We start from the raw sequence: 11,758 nt of genomic DNA on the forward strand, positions 1-11,758 counted from the left end.
CCAATAAATTATTTATTCTTTAATTTAATAAATGTTCATTGTATGTCTATTGTATGCAGAAGACTGTTATATCCTTTACATAAGCAGATAGAGTTCAGTCATTTTATCCAGGATACTTACCTAGATAAGTAATAGTATTATATATAAGTTCTAAAGAAATAGAAAATGAAACATTTATTAAATGTATCTCTGCACTATATACTGTATGGAATAAAAAAGTAAATCTGATGCAACTTTACACAGAAAAAAAGGGTTTATTGTTCTGTGAGTAATTATGATATAATATCGTAGGTAGTAAAATGGGACACATAAAAGGCTCTGAGTGTTCATTTGCACTGAGATAATACCATGGCTGACAGGCAAATTTTCTGGATTTTGTGGCTTATAAATGAGATCTAACTACTCTTTAGTAATCTCTTATAAGTCTGCTTACTTTTTCAATAAGGTAACATCACAAAGAAATATATCAAGTGTTCATATACCAAATTCTATGTGAGAGGAAAATAATCTAAAGACGGATATAATCTACTCCCTAACCTCAGCAAACATCACAACTCAATGGAAGCAATGGACATTAATGGAAATTATTCTAATGGAATATGTGTGTGTTTCCATAATTGAGGTACACACACACACAAAAATGCCTAACTTTGCTGACAGAGGCAGGAGATGGAGAAAGAAAGAAAATCAATAATGATTTTAGAAAGGGCAGACTCTGTTACAGTACAAACTTTTCTTACCCAAAATAAAGGTGGTCTAGATACAAAAGTAGGTCCCAGTAAACTAAGGAGATTAATTTACCTTGAAGGGTTGTTGCTCACTCTACCTGTCCTCAATGGCAAGACAAGATATGTTCCATGTGTCACCAACACCGTTATGACAAAAACCCCTGGGCATCATGTGAAAGGAGCTTTTCCTCTGGCACATACCCAGTGGACACAAGGCCAGTTCTCTGCAGCAGTTTGACTGGACATAGAATTCAATTCTTTTCTGCATTTTCCCCACTTTATGTTTCTTAAATCAAGTTGGTTGGCTTTTTTTATATTTAAAACTCTTTTCTGAAAGACATTCACCCTTCTCAAAAAGGTTTTTTGTTTTTATTACAAAGGCTACTCTGACTTAACATAATGTGTGTAAATACAGCTCTCAGATTTATTAAGCCTTTTAACACTCACAATCAGAACATCTTGCTATCATCAAACATGCCTCGGGGAAACGGGTAATGTTAGACACTCTTCAAAAATGCCACCATTCCCAAATGTCAATAACATAGAATTCATTGTTCTACAGAGATTATTAAGGTTTACAAGGGAAAAAAATGTAGAGTAAATGTAATTGTTTTTTGAATACCAGATGGCTTTTATATAGTAGATATACTTGAGTTAGTTAAGTGTAAATACACTGAATGTATAAGTTCTGGAAGAACACACTTTCCATGAAATATGTACTAAATATAGTATAGATTGGCAATTAAACCTTGGGAAAATAAATGGTTGAAGATTCCAAAAGAAAAAAAAACTAAATGTAAAACCAATTATAATATATATTTCTACTTTGACTGAGATGAACATTTTAAAATGTCTGGGGACTTAAATTTCATAAAATGCACATAGAAAAGACTGAGAGAAAAAAGGAAAATATTTTCTTTTTTTTATTTCAAGGCTGAGCTAGACATATCAAAAAGACCATATGTTTGTTGGAAAAAGAGTTTGCTATAAAGGGTTTTAATTAGAATGTTGCATTTTGGATACTCTATGTGAAAAGACATACTTTTCATAAAGGATTTAAATAAAACTCTTTGGTAATGGTTCTACAATTGAACTACATTACAATACCAAGAGTTGCTATTTTATAGGACTGCTATGCCAAAAAATCCAAAATGAGCTTTGTTGTAGTCACCCCACAGAGGTAAAATAGATCCTCCAAAACTCAAATTTTGGTTAGACGTCAGGATTGGTGATGGCACAGAATCGTAATGAGAATATGAAAAGTTTTGTTACTCACAAATGAAGCTCTCCAGGGCAAAGCAGAACATGCTTACAAGCAAGTGTAAAATGGCTTGACAAAGCAGAGGACAAAGATTATGTTTAGAGTATTTATGGTAGATAAAAGGGATGGGGGTAGGTGAGGGGTTTTTTTACACAGGATGCGGCTTGTGTGGTTTGGAATTCCCACTAATATCAAAGGAGGGATTTCGAGCTTTTTATCTACTTGTCCAAATATAAAGTAGAAAGGGAAAAGGGAGTAATAGGGCTTGAAATCTGTCAGCAAACATTGAAAATTGAATCTGACTATTATAGTTCACCACTAATAGTGAACTGATGGCTGGAGTGTGCATTATTTCATTTAACTGAATTTGAGCTTGTTTAAATAAGCCACCACAATGTTCTATAAGGCCTATAGTTTGAGGCTGATGAGGAAGGGAAATATTCCTTTAAATGTACGGCTGTTCAAGGACCCAGCATTGTATTGTTTTGACAATGAAGTGAGTGCCTTGTTTACTATCTATAATAGAGTCTGAAACTCTGAAAAGAGTAAGGTGTTTTTGGTGGTCCTTTGTGTTGTGACTTTATTATATGCAGAAACTTGTGTAATCTTGATTTATTTTATGCATATCTATAAAGCAATAAATCATCAGAGATTTTTACACTAAATAAATCAACCTTGGTTAAACAACTCTTGTTGTCACTGTCAAACCAGATGGCTAAAATATTAGCGATGACCAAGAGTCTGTAAAAATGTTCAGATCAGGTCAATTATTGACCAGGGTATTCAGTACTGAGATTGCTGCTTTAGTACAGCCAATTATGCTAACCTTTGGATCTCATTCTTAATTAGAGACATCCTGTTAAAGGGAGAAAATGTAGCAACCCTTCAGTAACTCCATCATATATATATATATATCTATATATATATATATATATATATATATATATATATATATATATATATATATATATATAATGGCAGTGCTACTGTTCTTGGAGTGTATGAACACAAGAACATACAATGTACTTTGTTATCACGCAATGTACCCAAGAAGTTACTCGTGGCCAAAGAGTTTAGGATAGAGGAGATAGAGGAGTTAGAGGAGTCTTCCCCTTGAATCATGTTACCTGGCAAGACATTGAGGGTAGAGGAGACACCATTCTCACAGATAAAATATACTGAAAGACTCACATCTGACACTATCCTCTAGAAGAAAGACTCCTGGGTTGTTGTAAATTTATGTGGTGTTGTTTCTACAATTCAAGCCATAGGGAAGCTGTGTATGGATTGTCTTGGGCTTAGGGCATATGGGAGCCTCTGTTTATGAAAGAGCCCAACATGGAACCGGAATGGCCATTTGAATCATAGGTGCTGTAGAACTCAAGAGGGCAGTTCCTTACACCAAATGTTTGTGGGCATCATATAGCCATCTTGGCTGGTCCAAAGACTCCAGAAGGCAATAGAGGAGACTGACAACATCTCTTTAGTGAAGCTTCTAGGGGACACTAGTTACAATGCCTGTTGTCTTGCAATGTGAACAGATTCTTGAGCATTTTGTTGTAGAATGCCCCATTCAAGATGGATTGATTTTCAAGTATCAGTATGAGTAGCTTAAGTAAAATTTATAACTGAGAAATATATTGCCTCTAGAAAGATCTCAGAGAGGTTTGGTTTGTTCTAAAATTATGGATGTTGTTTTAAAATTATCAATGGTTATTTCTTAACAATGTCAAAGTGACCTCAGTTTACCTAATAATAAATACTCATGGATTTAAGTGCAGCTGTAGGGAAATGGTTCAGACTTCTTTCATGAGCTTTTTGTAAGTATTAGAATATTCTGAATGAGCACAACTCTTTGGAAGGGAAAATCATTAACACCACGTCAACCTGTGTTTCTGTAGAGAGTTGAATATGTTTCAGACGTTGCCTGCAAAGACTGTGTGTGATGGCGGGTTGTTGTAGTACTTCTGTGCAGCCGGATAAAATGTACTGGTCTCTTCAGAGGTGAAGGCAAATTGCAGCTGCAAAGTGGTTGAAATAAGAACTGACCGAGTATATTAGCCAAATTTATGACTCCAAAGTATTTACCAGTTGCTGAAAAGATGGAGTCAGTAATTTTAATATTGAGTTTGTGGCTTTAATGAGTGGAACAGCACATTAAGGTTGGGGTAATGCAACATTAGGTGCCATTTATTATTTCCAAGTTTAAAAATCAGCCAGATTGGGCTCTTAAATAGAAGAGTAGTGCAAATAATCATTCTCTAAATAGATATTGCACAATGGGTTTCAATCCTTGAAAGCCCTGTTTTAATTTACATTGGCATTTATTAACTATTTTAACTGGGAGGAAAAAGACCATGAAGTCTCATTTTCTGAAGCCATTTGTTAATGTCAAAATGTAACTTACTTATTATTCTGTTTGTAGAAACCTCTGTCTTTACTATGGGCTATTATAGGTAAATGGGGCTTATTGCCATGAGGAATTTTATTGAGGCAATAGCTCAATAGTTAAGGTGAGGAATATCTTATTGTCCTCTATTTTATATTCAGGAACTCCTCTAAGATTATAGGAAACATCATGTATAAATGTACTGAGATCTTAAATTGAACTGGATTTTGAGCTACAAGATTATAGTCATGAAGGTTTGCCATTTAGTATATTTCAGCAGATGTTTAAGTTTACTTTGGATCAATAGTGTAGATGCAAAAGCCAGTCAAACATTCTTAAGTTTTTATTCTACAAATATTTTAATAAATTTTGGATTTGCAATTGGTTTAAATTGTAAATCTATATTTTAGATTTTATTGCTTGCTTCTGTATTTCAGGTTTTTTCTCTTTCTTTATATATATTTTTTGTTTCTGTTTCTTCTTCTTCTCCTTCTCCTTCTTCTTCTTCTTCTTCTTCTTCTTGTTCTTCTTCTTCTTCTTCTTCTTCTTCTTCTTCTTCTTCTTCTTCTTCTTCTTCTTCTTCTTCTTCTTCTTCTTCTTCTTTTGTTGATTGATTATAGATGTACTCTGGGGAGGGGATTGTCCTCTAAACTCTACTCATATTTATAAGTTTCTTTCTCCTCTAAATTTCTCAAACCAGGATCTTTAAAGTTAGAGACCTCTTTCATGTCAATGGTTGCTTAATAGGATTTAAGGACTGTAGAGTTCAGTTGGGTTTGAATCACAGACAATAACCTTGAGGGTCAGGATCTTTGAAAGAGATCCAGGTAGCAGTAGTAGCAAAGGCAATTGTTTAGGTCCTATTGGCCCATCTGTTCTTAGGAGTGTCACCTCAGCATGCCACATGATAAATGCTTTTCCTCCACATACTGACCACCCAATAGACCTATACATGGCACAAAGTATGTCTGTCCTATGACCACTCTATAAAGTGGGAACTCCTTGTTGAAACAAACATCAATGGTAATAAGGTAGGAGTTGCTTCCCTAAGCCTAACTTAAGTCAGAAATTATGCTAGAACTGTGGCATGTAATTTGATTTGAAACAGAGAGATCTGAGCCAATACACATAATCCAAGACCATTTAAAAGAGGACCTTTATTACATATACTCTAAATGCTAATTATTATAACTTACAATTCAGGTTTGTTAAATCCATAAGAGGCTCAATGGGATGCAGAATATGCAGCATGAAGCAGCACAACTCAAAGCACAAGCTTGCTAGCAAGTGGCATACCCAGTTAATAAGCCAGTGCAAGAAAAATAAGATCTCCAGTGGTGGTGGCCATTATACAGACACTCTGCTTTCTGTGTCAAATATTGTGGTTTCCCACAGTAAGGAAATAAGCCCTCTTACCCCAGATTTGGTTTGCATGACGGGAATGATGATGTCACATGTGCACCAAGAAGGTTTGAAAAGTTTTGTTACCTATGTGAGTAAGACTGACTCCAAACAGGTCCAAAAAAAAAATCACTAAGGAGACTGGGAGAGGAGACTAGCTTTAGGATTTTAAAGACAGTTCATGTTAGGACTAATATGAGACTTTGGCCCTGAAAGATGGCACTTGCGTGTTTGAACTTGCCACCAGTACCAAAGTACATATGCTTCCTTATCAGCTTGCCTATATGTGGAACAGGGGAAAGAAATAGTGGAGCATAACACTTGTCAGTAATCAAACATTAAGGATATAAAGTTTGATACTTCATTGCGTGTATGTGCATTATATATTGTATGTTAGAAGAAACAGTTTGATTAGTAATATTACTACCTTTTTATCTGCATGCAACCTGAAGGAGTAATTCACTGGGAGTCAAAAGGAATATAGAAATAGGATTAATTTTAGAGTCATCCAGAACTGAATTGACACTACTAATCTGTTATTATTTATTCTTTGCCCTTGATAAATTATATTTAAACTTTACAGTTTCTTCCACTCTGTAAATAGAACCCTCATAGAAATATTGGGGAGAAGAGGCCAATGTGTGAATCTGTGAACTGTGTGTCATGGTTCTTGGCATATGGTAAGTATTATTTGTGCTAGTTTTGCCTCTTCCTTCAGTCATTCAGTGACTTTTATTCATTTCTGAATGGAATCCCTGGCAATGGTAAGGTTTCCCTGTGCAGCCAATTCCTGATTATTCACAAATGAGTTGTCCTCCTTGGGGAAAATACGATGCCTCAGGATTTTCACAGCTCCCATTTTAGCTGGCCAGCATTGTTCATCTTAGAGTAAGGAATGAGTCAAGCAATCTATTTTAATCACATGTTAAATTGGATTATCAAAGGTGGCTTCCTTCATTATGTTCCCTTACACCATAAAAAAATTAAAAACATATACTTGAACTTTTCATTTAATCCCTGTGAATCGGTTCTCTTTAGGTATGCATTACAAGATGTATATTGCTTATACTGTTATCACTTTATTCTTTTATTTAATAAACATGTATTGAACACATTGTAGTAAGGGTTATAGTGACATTCGTGACAAGACATGATGTGAAGATAAGATGGCAGTAAGAAAAATAGAAAGAATCCAAAATATATGTATGTGTACAGCAAAATGTGTTTTTCATTAGTAGGAAGACTATGTTCTTTTTCCTGATGGTATCAAAGGCTAAAAACACATGACTATGAGCTCCTCTAACTTGTGATTTCTTCATTCCATAAGGGTTATTTTTAACACTGTAGTTGACATGTTGTTGTTTCAACCACATCCTTTTAACCTTACAATTTTAGTGGACAGAAGTTAATTCCAACTCCAGTATCTGCATTTTCTGTGCCTAATGGGTCTCTCCAAATGCAGACATGGTTCTACTCATGCCAGCCATCTTGGAAATGTAAGTATTTAATAGACTTCAAGAATAGCTCTTAACCAATAAATTATGGGAATTGGCATATAAATATCTCATCATCTTGTTGCTTAGATGGAATAATAGAAGCTTTACATTGACTTCCAGAGTGTTCTCAGTGTGATAAATTTCCATCATCCACAGTAACCAAGTGACTTTATGTAACTATACTTTGTTCATTGTGCTGTTCTTTGTCTCATTTCTCTATTCACCTAATAGTGCTTTCTGCTATTTGTAAAAAAGCTACTTGCACTCACATTCTTGATCAAGGGTCTGCTTGTGGTAGAATCCAAATTAAGATAACCTAAGTTCATTTTCTTGTGGAATTAGAAAAAAAAAATCAACATGTTATAGTCACTTGCATCTGTCAATAACTGTGAAAATTATTGGATTTTAATTAATTGTGAGTTAATAAGTTACCTATTTCTGTTTCATGGTTATTGGCATAAGGTGCAAGACTTACTCTAATCCTGCATCAGAAGCAAAGAATGCCATGACCTATCACATAGCTGGCGGCAGCAGCTTCAGGTTCATGTCAGTTCTCTTCACTTCCTCCTTTCCCAGGCCCTAGGAGGGAAGTAGAGAGGGACCCAATGAATACTGGAGACATAACAGAATTAGATCATGACTTACAAATATTAAACTTGGGGACTTTATTGTTTTATAATAAATAACAAGCAAGTCAGCTTTCAGTTCACATTCATTACTGCAAATGCCACCCTGAAAATTGGCTTAAGTATACAGTCTCACATTTTTTCTATACCCAGCAAGAGCCCACAGGACACTCAGGGTCCATGCCAAATCGTTTCTTCCAATGGTTCTCTGGTTTATATTCTTCTTACTCTTTGTTTGCCCTTTTACCTAGAAATGTTGTAAATGTTGAGCCTCCATTTACCACTTTTACTCCAACAGAGAGCACACCTTTGTTTCTGATCTAACTTCCATTGGACAACAAGAGCTAGATGCTGTAAACACTTTCTTAACTTGTAAGCAACTGTGTCAATAAGAGAGAATGCAGTGTAGGATGCCCAAGAAAATAAATGAAAATAATACTGGAATCACAAAGGACCAACAATTCAATTTTGAGAATTTTCTCAATTTTCTTAAGAAAGTTCTTATGACAAGTGATGAGTTTTACAATGAAAGAGAAGATGGGTCATAAATAGAGGGGAAACCATAGTGGAAATGTATTAAGATGTAGAAGTGTCATGGTGTATCCATGGATGATCAGTAGGGAGTAGGAAGCATGAAGGAAAAAAAAAAAGTAACTAAATTGAGGTTGGCAAAACAGTGGTCAGCAGATTATGATGGATCTTGAACTCATTTAAAGTGTATTTAATACTTGTAATTGAACTATTGAACTTCTACTATATGCTGCTCCAATAATACAAGCTACTCTCTTGGATTCTCCATTTATTATTCTCCATTCCCCCCTCCTTTCCTCAAATTCCTCAATAAGGTTGGAGGTCACAACCTCAGATCAGGTAAATTGAAATCCTAGCCCTTTCTTCCCTGCTATTCACAGGATTCTATAGTAGCTGTCAGGTAAAGGCCTCTGTTGAAGTCGTCACCTCCATCATTACAATCAAACAAAAAAGTAGTCCTTTTAAACATTTATTTTCTATTTCAGTATTTTAGTTCAGTAAATATATTATATGAGGATCTATGACAATGTCATTTGCAGCAACTATTATATCAGGCTTTGAATTGAAATTAACTCTACAGTCTCACAGTTGAGATTTCTTAACCACGTGATCTTGGACAAGCTATATAAAATAAGGACTCAGTTTCCACTTCTGTAAAATGGATATGATGAGGTAATTCATGTAAAGTGCATGGTGAGAGCCTGGAACATTTTTCCAATCTAATGCAAATCATTATAATCATCAGGTCTATATTATTATCACGGATGATTGCAAGTGTCACTATTTAATAGAACAGCACATATAAAATTAATCTTTTGGATTTATTTGTCTCTTAAAGAATTTACAAGAATTTTCCCAATAGAAAATACTCATAGCCCTTGCCGGTTGGCTCAGCAGTAGAGCGTCGGCCTGGCGTGCGGGGGACCCGGGTTTGATTCCCGGCCAGGGCACATAGGAGAAGCGCCCATTTGCTTCTGCACCCCCCCTCCTTCCTCTCTATCTCTCTCTTCCCCTCCCGCAGCCAAGGCTCCATTGGAGCAAAGATGGCCCGGGCGCTGGGGATGGCTCCTTGGCCTCTGCCCCAGGCACTAGAGTGGCTCTGGTCGCGGCAGAGTGACGCCCCAGAGGGGCAGAGCATCGCCCCCTGGTGGGCAGTGTGTCGCCCCTGGTGGGCGTGCCGGGTGGATCACGGTCGGGCGCATGAGGGAGTCTGTCTGACTGTCTCTCCCCGTTTCCAGCTTCAGAAAAATACAAAAAAAAAGAAAGAAAGAAAGAAAGAAAATACTCATAACATTTACAAGTTTTAACATACTTATCACAAGTGAAATCTGCATACTACATCAAAATTTGACTGTGGCTTTCTAAAGAGTGTTCAAAATTTTTCAAATAAATGTTGAGAGGTTATAAGCAAGACATAATGCATCATATTTATATAAATTATTTTTTATATACTATGGTGGGTTGAAATAATTAATGTAGTTGCAAACACTATTAAACGGCCAACAGAAGATTAAATTGCAGGAAAAGTAGTTGCAGAATTTAACAATAAAAACATCAAACATACATAGAACACATGGTTCAATACCTGATGTTATTCCGGTGTACCTTGTTATAATTAGAAATAAAAAAATATAAGTATGTGTAATGCTTTACCACAGTTGCCTATAACACTCCTCTTGGCTAAACCCCAACCCAGAAGCCACAAAATATACCCTGTTGAGTAAATCTGGGCTTTTCCACTTGCATGCCTTCTGACACAAGGCACAAACAATGCTTTTTGCCAGTAATTACAAACTTGCTTCATAGCTGTCATAATCTTGCTCCTTCCTCTCTGGGGCCCACTCATTGCTCATTTATCTTTTTCATGCTGGCCTGTTCATTTTATCCGGTTCTGTTCAGCCTGGGTACCCTGTGCTCTTCACCACTCAGTTCACTCCATGCAAGTTGGCCTTAAAACTGAGCATTGCACCAGATTTTCTTCTAACATTCACCTGTAATGTGACCCTGCCTCCTCCAAGTTCATTTCTAAATCTTTTTTGCTGCATCTACTTTTCTTTGACCTTGGTATAAACGTGACATACTAATTCCTAGGGATGATCCTATGATTCAACCCTCCCTCTTTTCAAATGATGAAATGATCTCACTTTTAGTTACTTTTAGGTTAGAAAGTTTCACTTTTTTTTTTTTTTTTTTGCAGAAATATTTATCAATCATTTCAAATGTAAAGCTAAATTCCAGAAGGTCTCCACAGTGACTGGTCTTCCCCTCTGTGTTATACTAATTCCTAATAGTTTTATTCAGATGATAAAAATTTTACAGTGTGCCCTAAGGGCAATTGCCTTTTTATTGATAAGTCAATGGATCAAAAGAGAGAATATGTTTTTCTGAATGTAGATGCACAGCACATTTAAAATATACTTAAATTCTTTATAGGAGGTATTAATTCAATTCATATATCATCCTTATGGATTCATTCTAAACTTTATTTCCTCTTTACTTAGTTTCTCTGAAATTTACTACATTTTTTATTTATATAGTACTTTATAGTGTTTAAAGAATATTGCCACATATTCTACTACTAATAATGAATAATGTTGGGTGAGAAATATACTATTCTATTTTTTAAATGAATAAACCCTGGGTTATTTCTAGTTTGTCGAATAGACTACTGAAAGAAGGAAAAATAAATTGTGAAAATATCAGGGTGACTGGTGAAAAACAGAGTGATCCCTAAATTCCATAATTTCATCTCCCCAAGGAGCCGAGAATTTTAAAATACTCACAAAGATAAAAATGTCTAAGATATTTTCTTATAATATGTCATTCTTTGAGTGTGCCCATATCAAGCCTCTAGGTATTATAGAAGCTACTTCCTCTAATGAAGTCCATTTCCCAGTGAATTCTCTGCCTGTGTAACATCATTGCCAGGTTTCAGTGATTATATAAATATTTTTCTTTTGAACTTAAATTTGATGGGATGAATGATCAGAACAAGCTCCATTTGAATTTTAACAATATTGTTGTCTAAATAACTATATAAATAAAGCATAGGATGAGTAATGAACTTAAAAAAACCCAGCTGTCAAGGCATTTCAAATTCCATGAGGAAAGCATTATTTAATGTTCACCCTTACAAGAGAAAATGTGAAAAAAAAAAAAGAAGACTAATGTTGTGTCACTTATTCCTCAAACCAATTTCCTGGTGTTCATTTGGAAACCTTGGCTTAAGTTTATGTTGAGGAAAATCAAAAGTTAAGCCATTAACTACTTCAGTGGCACACATCCATTTTAAACATGAAGACCTTTCCATCTAAATGTACCATTTT

This window comes from Saccopteryx leptura, chromosome 8, assembly GCF_036850995.1.
Source record: "Saccopteryx leptura isolate mSacLep1 chromosome 8, mSacLep1_pri_phased_curated, whole genome shotgun sequence".
Classification (NCBI taxonomy): domain Eukaryota; kingdom Metazoa; phylum Chordata; class Mammalia; order Chiroptera; family Emballonuridae; genus Saccopteryx; species Saccopteryx leptura.